Source organism: Carassius carassius, chromosome 11 (assembly GCF_963082965.1).
Source record: "Carassius carassius chromosome 11, fCarCar2.1, whole genome shotgun sequence".
In the NCBI taxonomy this organism is placed as follows: domain Eukaryota; kingdom Metazoa; phylum Chordata; class Actinopteri; order Cypriniformes; family Cyprinidae; genus Carassius; species Carassius carassius.
This window is the reverse complement of record NC_081765.1, coordinates 6,730,279-6,739,888: the sequence shown is the minus strand read 5'-3', so window position 1 is coordinate 6,739,888 and position 9,610 is coordinate 6,730,279. Positions and strand designations below refer to the sequence as shown.

General features: G+C 46.0%; 9 non-coding genes across 9 annotated transcripts; all 9 read right to left on the bottom strand.

The window, feature by feature from the left end:
• Positions 1-123: 123 nt before the first annotated feature.
• On the bottom strand, positions 124-196 carry trnar-ccu (transfer RNA arginine (anticodon CCU)). Its single transcript has one exon. It is a non-coding gene; the product is annotated as a tRNA-Arg (tRNA).
• A 913-nt stretch (positions 197-1,109) lies between these two features.
• On the bottom strand, positions 1,110-1,182 carry trnar-ccu (transfer RNA arginine (anticodon CCU)). Its single transcript has one exon. It is a non-coding gene; the product is annotated as a tRNA-Arg (tRNA).
• A 1,964-nt stretch (positions 1,183-3,146) lies between these two features.
• Positions 3,147-3,219, bottom strand: trnar-ccu (transfer RNA arginine (anticodon CCU)). Its single transcript has one exon. It is a non-coding gene; the product is annotated as a tRNA-Arg (tRNA).
• An 871-nt stretch (positions 3,220-4,090) lies between these two features.
• On the bottom strand, positions 4,091-4,163 carry trnar-ccu (transfer RNA arginine (anticodon CCU)). The gene has a single exon. It is a non-coding gene; the product is annotated as a tRNA-Arg (tRNA).
• An 870-nt stretch (positions 4,164-5,033) lies between these two features.
• On the bottom strand, positions 5,034-5,106 carry trnar-ccu (transfer RNA arginine (anticodon CCU)). The gene has a single exon. It is a non-coding gene; the product is annotated as a tRNA-Arg (tRNA).
• A 1,724-nt stretch (positions 5,107-6,830) lies between these two features.
• Positions 6,831-6,903, bottom strand: trnar-ccu (transfer RNA arginine (anticodon CCU)). Its single transcript has one exon. It is a non-coding gene; the product is annotated as a tRNA-Arg (tRNA).
• A 1,076-nt stretch (positions 6,904-7,979) lies between these two features.
• trnar-ccu (transfer RNA arginine (anticodon CCU)) lies at positions 7,980-8,052 on the bottom strand. Its single transcript has one exon. It is a non-coding gene; the product is annotated as a tRNA-Arg (tRNA).
• A 264-nt stretch (positions 8,053-8,316) lies between these two features.
• Positions 8,317-8,389, bottom strand: trnar-ccu (transfer RNA arginine (anticodon CCU)). Its single transcript has one exon. It is a non-coding gene; the product is annotated as a tRNA-Arg (tRNA).
• A 1,076-nt stretch (positions 8,390-9,465) lies between these two features.
• Positions 9,466-9,538, bottom strand: trnar-ccu (transfer RNA arginine (anticodon CCU)). The gene has a single exon. It is a non-coding gene; the product is annotated as a tRNA-Arg (tRNA).
• Between the last annotated feature and the right edge of the window lie 72 nt (positions 9,539-9,610).

The following is a 9,610-nucleotide window of genomic DNA, read 5'->3' as shown; positions in this document are numbered from 1 at the left end:
GTGTATAGTAAAAGCCTCCTGAATAATATTGAGATTTAAAACAACTTAGTAGAGAATGGTTACGATCCATTGACCTCTGGGTTATGGGCTCAGCACGGTCCCACTGCACCACTCTGCTGTTATCACCGCAGATGGGACTCGAACCCACAATCCCTGGCTTAGGAGGCCAGTGCCTTATCCATTAGGCCACTGGGGCTTTAATGCCGTTACTAACTTGCCCTTTTAAATCTCAATCTTAATCAGGAGTCCTTTACAATACACAGAAAGAGTCTTGTAGATGAATGTCTATTATGAGAGGTGAAAGTGGCCTCAGCTTTTCATGGCCAACCTGTGGTTGTTGCCCATTTTTAGGGATTCAAGAGTGTCTAGAAGGTAAAATGTCTTAGCAGAGGATGGTTACGATCCATTGACCTCTGGGTTATGGGCACAGCACGGTCCCACTGTGCCACTCTGCTGTAATCAACCCAGATGGGACTCGAACCCACAATCCCTGGCTTAGTAGTCCAGTGCCTCTGGGGTTTCTAGGAGTTAACTTTTTGTGTGTATTGTAAAAGCCTCCTGAATAAGATTGAGATTTAAAAAGACTTAGCAGAGGATGGTTTCGATCCATCAACCTATGGGTTATGGACCCAGCACGCTTCCGCTGCGCCACTCTGCTGTAATCAATCTTGGCAGGACTTGAAACCACAATCTCTGTCTGAGGAGGCAGTGCCTCTGGAGTGTCTATGAGGTAATTATTTGTGTGTATAGTAAAAGCCTCCTGAATAAGATTGAGATTTAAAGAGACTTAGCAGAGGATGGTTTCGATTCATCGACCTCTGGGTTATGGGCCCAGCACGCTTCCGCTGCGCCACTCTGCTGTAATCACCTCAGATGGGACTTGAACCCACAATCCCTGTCTTAGGAGTCCAGTGCCTCTGGAGTTTCTAGTAGTTAATTCTTTGTGTGTATTGTAAAATTCTCCTGAATAAGATTGAGATTTAAAAAGACTTAGCAGAGGATGGTTTCGATCCATCGACCTCTGGGTTATGGGCCCAGCACGCTTCCGCTGCACCACTCTGCTGTACAGCGCGGCACAGCACAGTCCCACTGCACCACTCTGCTGTAATCACCCCAGATGGGACTCGAACCCACAATCCCTGGCTTAGGAGGCCAGTGCCTTATCCATTAGGCCACTGGGGCTTTAATGCAGTAACTAACTTGCCCTTTTATATCTCAATCTTAATCAGGAGTCCTTTACAATACACAGAAAGAGTCTTGTAGATGAATGACTATTATGAGAGGTGAAAGTGGCCTCAGCTTTTCATGACCAACCTGTGGTTGTTGCCCATTTTTAGGGATTCAAGAGTGTCTAGAAGGTAAAATGTCTTAGCAGAGGATGGTTACGATCCATTGACCTCTGGGTTATGGGCACAGCACGGTCCCACTGTGCCACTCTGCTGTAATCACCCCAGATGGGACTCGAACCCACAATCCCTGGCTTAGTAGTCCAGTGCCTCTGGAGTTTCTAGGAGCTAACTTTTTGTGTGAATTGTAAAAGCCTCCTGAATAAGATTGAGATTTAAAAAGACTTAGCAGAGGATGGTTTCGATTCATCAACCTATGGGTAATGGACCCAGCACGCTTCCGCTGCGCCACTCTGCTGTAATCAATCTTGGCAGGACTTGAAACCACAATCTCTGTCTGAGGAGGCAGTGCCTCTGGAGTGTCTATGAGTTAATTATTTGTGTGTATTGTAAAAGCCTCCTGAATAAGATTGAGATTTAAAAAGACTTAGCAGAGGATGGTTTCGATCCATCAACCTCTGGGTTATGGGCCCAGCACGCTTCCGCACCGCCACTCTGCTGTAATCAATCTTGATACGATTCGAAACCACAATCTCTGTCCGAGGAGTCTAGTGCCTCTGGAGTGTCCATGAGTTAATTCTTTGTGTGTATAGCAAAATCCTCCTGAATAAGATTGAGATTTAAAAAGACTTAGCAGAGGATGGTTTCGATCCATCGACCTCTGGGTTATGGGCCCAGCACGCTTCCGCTGCGCCACTCTGCTGTAATCAATCTTGACAGGACTTGAAACTACAATCTCTGTCTGCGGAGGCCAGTGCTTCTGGAGTGTCTATGAGGTAATTATTAGTGTGTATAGTAAAAGCCTCCTGAATAATATTGAGATTTAAAACAACTTAGTAGAGAATGGTTACGATCCATTGACCTCTGGGTTATGGGCTCAGCACGGTCCCACTGCACCACTCTGCTGTTATCACCGCAGATGGGACTCGAACCCACAATCCCTGCCTTAGGAGGCCAGTGCCTTATCCATTAGGCCACTGGGGCTTTAATGCAGTTACTAACTTGCCCTTTTAAATCTCAATCTTAATCAGGAGTCCTTTACAATACACAGAAAGAGTCTTGTAGATGAATGACTATTATGAGAGGTGAAAGTGGCCTCAGCTTTTCATGACCAACCTGTGGTTGTTGCCCATTTTTAGGGATTCAAGAGTGTCTAGAAGGTAAGAGGTCTTAGCAGAGGATCGACCTCTGGGTTATGGGCCCAGCACGCTTCCGCTGCGCCACTCTGCTGTAATCAATCTTGACAGGACTTGAAACCACAATCTCTGTCTGAGGAGGCCAGTGCCTCTGGAGTTTCTAGGAGTTAACTCTTTGTGTATTGTAAAAGCCTCCTGAATAAGAATGAGATTAAAAAAGACTTAGCAGAGGATGGTTTCGATCCATCGACCTCTAGGTAATGGGCCCAGCATGCTTCCGCTGCGCCGCTCTGCTGTAATCACCCCAGATGGGACTCGAACCCACAATCCCTGGCTTAGAAGTCCAGTGCCTCTGGAGTTTCTAGGAGTTAACTTTTTGTGTGTATTGTAAAAGCCTCCTGAATAAGATTGAGATTTAAAAAGACTTAGCACAGGATGGTTTCGATCCATCGACCTATGGGTTATGGGCCCAGCACGCTTCCGCTGCGCCACTCTGCTGTAATAAATCTTGGCAGGACTTGAAACCACAATCTCTGTCTGAGGAGGTAGTAAAAGCCTCCTGAATAATATTGAGATTTAAAATGACTTAGTAGAGGATGGTTACGATCCATTGACCTCTGGGTTATGGGCACAGCACGGTCCCACTGCACCACTCTGCTGTAATCACCCCAGATGGGACTCGAACACACAATCCCTGGCTTAGGAGGCCAGTGCCTTATCCATTAGGCCACTGGGGCTTTAACCATTTGCTAACTTGCCCTTTTAAATCTCAATCTTAATCAGGAGTCCTTTACAATACACACAAAGAGTCTTCTAGATGAATGACTATTATGAGAGGTGAAAGTGGCCTCAGCTTTTCATGACCAACCTATGGTTGTTGCCCATTTTTAGGGATTCAAGAGTGTCTAGAAGGTAAAAGGTCTTAGCAGAGGATGGTTTCGATCCATCGACCTCTGGGTTATGGGCCCAGCACGCTTCTGCTGCGCAACTCTGCTGTAATCAATCTTGACAGGACTTGAAACCACAATCTCTGTCTGAGGAGGCCAGTGCCTTCTGGAGTTTCTAGGAGTTAACTCTTTGTGTATTGTAAAAGCCTCCTGAATAAGATTGAGATTTAAAAAGACTTAGCAGAGGATGGTTTCGATCCATCGACCTCTGAGTTATGGGCCCAGCACGCTTCCGCAGCGCCATTTTGCTGTAATCAATCTTGATACGATTCGAAACCACAATCTCTGTCCGAGGAGTCTAGTGCCTCTGGAGTGTCCATGAGTTAATTCTTTGTGTGTATAGCAAAATCCTCCTGAATAAGATTGAGATTTAAAAAGACTTAGCAGAGGATGGTTTCGATCCATCGACCTCTGGGTTATGGGCCCAGCACGCTTCCGCTGCGCTACTCTGCTGTAATCAATCTTGACAGGACTTGAAACCACAATCTCTGTCTGCGGAGGCCAGTGCTTCTGGAGTGTCTATGAGGTAATTATTAGTGTGTATAGTAAAAGCCTCCTGAATAATATTGAGATTTAAAACAACTTAGTAGAGGATGGTTACGATCCATTGACCTCTGGGTTATGGGCTCAGCACGGGCCCACTGCACCACTCTGCTGTTATCACCGCAGATGGGACTCGAACCCACAATCCCTGGCTTAGGAGGCCAGTGCCTTATCCATTAGGCCACTGGGGCTTTAATGCAGTTACTAACTTGCCCCTTTAAATCTCAATCTTAATCAGGAGTCCTTTACAATACACAGAAAGAGTCTTGTAGATGAATGACTATTATGAGAGGTGAAAGTGGCCTCAGCTTTTCATGACCAACCTGTGGTTGTTGCCCATTTTTAGGGATTCAAGAGTGTCTAGAAGGTAAGAGGTCTTAGCAGAGGATGGTTTCGATCCATCGACCTCTGGGTTATGGGCCCAGCACGCTTCCGCTGCGCCACTCTGCTGTAATCAACCTTGACAGGACTTGAAACCACAATCTCTGTCTGAGGAGGCCAGTGCCTCTGGAGTTTCTAGGAGTTAACTCTTTGTGTATTGTAAAAGCCTCCTGAATAAGAATGAGATTTAAAAAGACTTAGCAGAGGATGGTTTCGATCCATCGACCTCTAGGTAATGGGCCCAGCATGCTTCTGCTGTGCCGCTCTGCTGTAATCACCCCAGATGGGACTCGAACCCACAATCCCTGGCTTAGGAGTCCAGTGCCTCTGGAGTTTCTAGGAGTTAACTTTTTGTGTGTATTGTAAAAGCCTCCTGAATAAGATTGAGATTTAAAAAGACTTAGCACAGGATGGTTTCGATCCATCGACCTATGGGTTATGGGCCCAGCACACTTCCGCTGCGCCACTCTGCTGTAATAAATCTTGGCAGGACTTGAAACCACAATCTCTGTCTGAGGAGGCAGTGCCTCTGGAGAGTCTATGAGTTAATTATTTGTGTGTATAGTAAAAGCCTCCTGAATAATATTGAGATTTAAAATGACTTAGTAGAGGATGGTTACGATCCATTGACCTCTGGGTTATGGGCACAGCACGGTCCCACTGCACCACTCTGCTGTAATCACCCCAGATGGGACTCGAACACACAATCCCTGGCTTAGGAGGCCAGTGCCTTATCCATTAGGCCACTGGGGCTTTAACCATTTGTTAACTTGCCCTTTTAAATCTCAATCTTAATCAGGAGTCCTTTACAATACACACAAAGAGTCTTCTAGATGAATGACTATTATGAGAGGTGAAAGTGGCCTCAGCTTTTCATGACCAACCTATGGTTGTTGCCCATTTTTAGGGATTCAAGAGTGTCTAGAAGGTAAAAGGTCTTAGCAGAGGATGGTTTCGATCCATCGACCTCTGGGTTATGGGCCCAGCACGCTTCTGCTGCGCGACTCTGCTGTAATCAATCTTGACAGGACTTGAAACCACAATCTCTGTCTGAGGAGGCCAGTGCCTTCTGGAGTTTCTAGGAGTTAACTCTTTGTGTATTGTAAAAGCCTCCTGAATAAGATTGAGATTTAAAAAGACTTAGCAGAGGATGGTTTCGATCCATCGACCTCTGGGTTATGGGCCCAGCACGCTTCCGCTGCGCCACTCTGCTGTAATCACCCCAGATGGGACTCGAACCCACAATCCCTGGCTTAGGAGTCCAGTGCCTCTGGAGTTTCTAGGAGTTAACTTTTTGTTTGTATTGTAAAATCCTCCATAATAAGATTGAGATTTAAAAAGACTTAGCAGAGGATGGTTTCGATCCATCGACCTCTGGGTTATGGGCCCAGCACGCTTCCGCTGCGCCACTCTGCTGTAATCAATCTTGATATGATCCGAAACCACAATCTCTGTCCGTGGAGTCTAGTGCCTCTGGAGCGTCCATGAGTTAATTCTTTGTGTGTATAGCAAAAGCCTCCTGAATAAGATTGAGATTTAAAAAGACTTAGCAGAGGATAGTTTCGATCCATCGACCTCTGGGTTATGGGGAAAGCACGCTTCCGCTGCACCACTCTGCTGTAATCAATCTTGACAGGACTTGAAACCACAATCTCTGTCTGTGGAGGCCAGTGCTTCTGGAGTGTCTATGAGGTAATTATTAGTGTGTATAGTAAAAGCCTCCTGAATAATATTGAGATTTAAAACAACTTAGTAGAGGATGGTTACGATCTATTGACCTTTTGGTTTATGGGCACAGCACGGTCCCACTGTGCCACTCTGCTGTAATCAACCCAGATGGGACTCGAACCCACAATCCCTGGCTTAGTAGTCCAGTGCCTCTGGGGTTTCTAGGAGTTAACTTTTTGTGTGTATTGTAAAAGCCTCCTGAATAAGATTGAGATTTAAAAAGACTTAGCAGAGGATAGTTTCGATCCATCAACCTATGGGTTATGGACCCAGCACGCTTCCGCTGCGCCACTCTGCTGTAATCAATCTTGGCAGGACTTGAAACCACAATCTCTGTCTGAGGAGGCAGTGCCTCTGGAGTGTCTATGAGGTAATTATTTGTGTGTATAGTAAAAGCCTCCTGAATAAGATTGAGATTTAAAAAGACTTAGCAGAGGATGGTTTCGATTCATCGACCTCTGGGTTATGGGCCCAGCACGCTTCCGCTGCGCCACTCTGCTGTAATCACCTCAGATGGGACTTGAACCCACAATCCCTGTCTTAGGAGTCCAGTGCCTCTGGAGTTTCTAGTAGTTAATTCTTTGTGTGTATTGTAAAATTCTCCTGAATAAGATTGAGATTTAAAAAGGCTTAGCAGAGGATGGTTTCGATCCATCGACCTCTGGGTTATGGGCCCAGCACGCTTCCGCTGCGCCACTCTGCTGTACAGCGCGGCACAGCACAGTCCCACTGCATCACTCTGCTGTAATCACCCCAGATGGGACTCGAACCCACAATCCCTGGCTTAGGAGGCCAGTGCCTTATCCATTAGGCCACTGGGGCTTTAATGCAGTTACTAACTTGCCCTTTTATATCTCAATCCTAATCAGGAGTCCTTTACAATACACAGAAAGAGTCTTGTAGATGAATGACTATTATGAGAGGTGAAAGTGGCCTCAGCTTTTCATGACCAACCTGTGGTTGTTGCCCATTTTTAGGGATTCAAGAGTGTCTAGAAGGTAAAATGTCTTAGCAGAGGATGGTTACGATCCATTGACCTCTGGGTTATGGGCACAGCACGGTCCCACTGTGCCACTCTGCTGTAATCACCCCAGATGGGACTCGAACCCACAATCCCTGGCTTAGTAGTCCAGTGCCTCTGGAGTTTCTAGGAATTAACTTTTTGTGTGTATTGTAAAAGCGTCCTGAATAAGATTGAGATTTAAAAAGACTTAGCAGAGGATGGTTTCGATCCATCGACCTCTGGGTTATGGGCCCAGCACGCTTCCTCTGCGCCACTCTGCTGTAATCAATCTTGACAGGACTTCAAATCACAATCTCTGTCTGAGGATGCCAGTGCTTCTGGAGTGTCTATGAGGTAATTATTAGTGTGTATAGTAAAAGCCTCCTGAATAATATTGAGATTTAAAACAACTTAGTAGAGGATGGTTATGATCCATCGACCTCTGGGTTATGGGCACAGCACGGTCCCACTGCACCACTCTGCTGTATTCACCTCAGTTGGGACTCGAACCCACAATCCCTGGCTTAGGAGTCCAGTGCCTCTGGAGTGTCTATGAGTTAATTCTTTGTGTGTATAGCAAAAGCCTCCTGAATAAGATTGAGATTTAAAAAGATTTAGCAGAGGATGGTTTCGATCCATCGACCTCTGGGTTATGGGCCCAGCACGCTTCCGCTGCACCACTCTGCTGTAATCGCCTCAGATGGGACTTGAACCCACAATCCCTGTCTTAGGAGTCCAGTGCCTCTGGAGTTTCTAGTAGTTAATTCTTTGTGTGTATTGTAAAATTCTCCTGAATAAGATTGAGATTTAAAAAGACTTAGCAGAGGATGGTTTCGATCCATCGACCTCTGGGTTATGGACCCAGCACGCTTCCGCTGCACCACTCTGCTGTAATCACCCCAGATGGGACTCGAACCCACAATCCCTGGCTTAGGAGGCCAGTGCCTTATCCATTAGGCCACTGGGGCTTTAATGCAGTTACTAACTTGCCCTTTTATATCTCAATCTTAATCATGAGTCCTTTACAATACACAGAAAGAGTCTTGTAGATGAATGACTATTATGAGAGGTGAAAGGGGCCTCAGCTTTTCATGGCCAACCTGTGGTTGTTGCCCATTTTTAGGGATTCAAGAGTGTCTAGAAGGTAAAATGTCTTAGCAGAGGATGGTTACGATCCATTGACCTCTGGGTTATGGGCACAGCACGGTCCCACTGTGCCACTCTGCTGTAATCACCCCAGATGGGACTCGAACCCACAATCCCTGGCTTAGGAGGCCAGTGCCTTATCCATTAGGCCACTGGGGCTTTAATGCAGTTACTAACTTGCCCTTTTATATCTCAATCTTAATCAGGAGTCCTTTACAATACACAGAAAGAGTCTTGTAGATGAATGACTATTATGAGAGGTGAAAGTGGCCTCAGCTTTTCATGACCAACCTGTGGTTGTTGCCCATTTTTAGGGATTCAAGAGTGTCTAGAAGGTAAAATGTCTTAGCAGAGGATGGTTACGATCCATTGACCTCTGGGTTATGGGCACAGCACGATCCCACTGTGCCACTCTGCTGTAATCACCCCAGATGGGACTCAAACCCACAATCCCTGGCTTAGTAGTCCAGTGCCTCTGGAGGTTCTAGGAGTTAACTTTTTGTGTGTATTGTAAAAGCCTCCTGAATAAGATTGAGATTTAAAAAGACTTAGCAGAGGATGGTTTCGATCCATCGACCTCTGGGTTATGGGCCCAGCACGCTTCCTCTGCGCCACTCTGCTGTAATCAATCTTGACAGGACTTCAAACCACAATCTCTGTCTGAGGATGCCAGTGCTTCTGGAGTGTCTATGAGGTAATTATTAGTGTGTATAGTAAAAGCCTCCTGAATAATATTGAGATTTAAAACAACTTAGTAGAGGATGGTTATGATCCATCGACCTCTGGGTTATGGGCACAGCACGGTCCCACTGCACCACTCTGCTGTATTCACCTCAGTTGGGACTCGAACCCACAATCCCTGGCTTAGGAGTCCAGTGCCTCTGGAGTGTCTATGAGTTAATTCTTTGTGTGTATAGCAAAAGCCTCCTGAATAAGATTGAGATTTAAAAAGATTTAGCAGAGGATGGTTTCGATCCATCGACCTCTGGGTTATGGGCCCAGCACGCTTCCGCTGCACCACTCTGCTGTAATCACCTCAGATGGGACTTGAACCCACAATCCCTGCCTTAGGAGTCCAGTGCCTCTGGAGTTTCTAGTAGTTAATTCTTTGTGTGTATTGTAAAATTCTCCTGAATAAGATTGAGATTTAAAAAGACTTAGCAGAGGATGGTTTCGATCCATCGACCTCTGGGTTATGGACCCAGCACGCTTCCGCTGCACCACTCTGCTGTAATCACCCCAGATGGGACTCGAACCCACAATCCCTGGCTTAGGAGGCCAGTGCCTTATCCATTAGGCCACTGGGGCTTTAATGCAGTTACTAACTTGCCCTTTTATATCTCAATCTTAATCATGAGTCCTTTACAATACACAGAAAGA